Source organism: Bison bison, unplaced genomic scaffold, assembly GCF_000754665.1.
Source record: "Bison bison bison isolate TAMUID 2011002044 unplaced genomic scaffold, Bison_UMD1.0 scf7180017864365, whole genome shotgun sequence".
Taxonomy (NCBI): domain Eukaryota; kingdom Metazoa; phylum Chordata; class Mammalia; order Artiodactyla; family Bovidae; genus Bison; species Bison bison.
In genome coordinates, this window is record NW_011494937.1 from 3,073,375 (window position 1) to 3,074,162 (window position 788).

Consider the following 788-nt stretch of genomic DNA (forward strand, 5'->3'; position numbering starts at 1 on the left):
GGAAATACTTTTTTCCCCCTCCATTCTTCGGTTAATGGGCATTTGGATTCCTTCTACTTTTCACTACGGTGAATGATGTTATGAGCATTCGTATATGTAAATGTCTATGTGAACACATGTTTGCATTTCTCTTGGGTAAATGCCTAGGCATGAGACTGCTAAGTCATATAGTATTTGTTCTTAAATTTTTAAGAATTTTTTTGTGGCTGTACTATTTTGTATTCTCAGCAACTCCAGTTTCTCCACTTAGTAGTGTCTGCTTTATTATAATAATAATAATTATTATTATTATAGTCTATCTAATGGGTGTCGTAGTGGCATCTCACTGAAGCTTCATTTGCATTTTCCTAATGACTAATGATATTCAGCACATTTTTATGTAATTTTTTGACCATTCATGTATCTTTTTTTGAGAAACATCTATTAAGAATCTTGTCCATTTAAAAAATTTAAGTTACTTGTCTTTATTATTCAGTTGTAAGAGTGCTTTAAATTTTTTAATATAAGCTCTTTATCAAACAGTTGCAGAAAGAATTTGTGAGAATGAGAAAAGTGCTGAAAAACATGCCTCACACTAGAACACTGTGCTAGTGGTAGTGTGAGCAGTTAATAATACATTTATTTCAGTGATACCTGTTAATGCCATTATTTTTATTTATTTTTTTCTAACTACAATTTTATTTTATTTTTAAACTTTACAAAATTGTATTAGTTTTGCCAAATATCAAAATGAATCTGCCACAGGTATACATGTGTTCCCCATCCTGAACCCTCCTCCCACTTCCCTC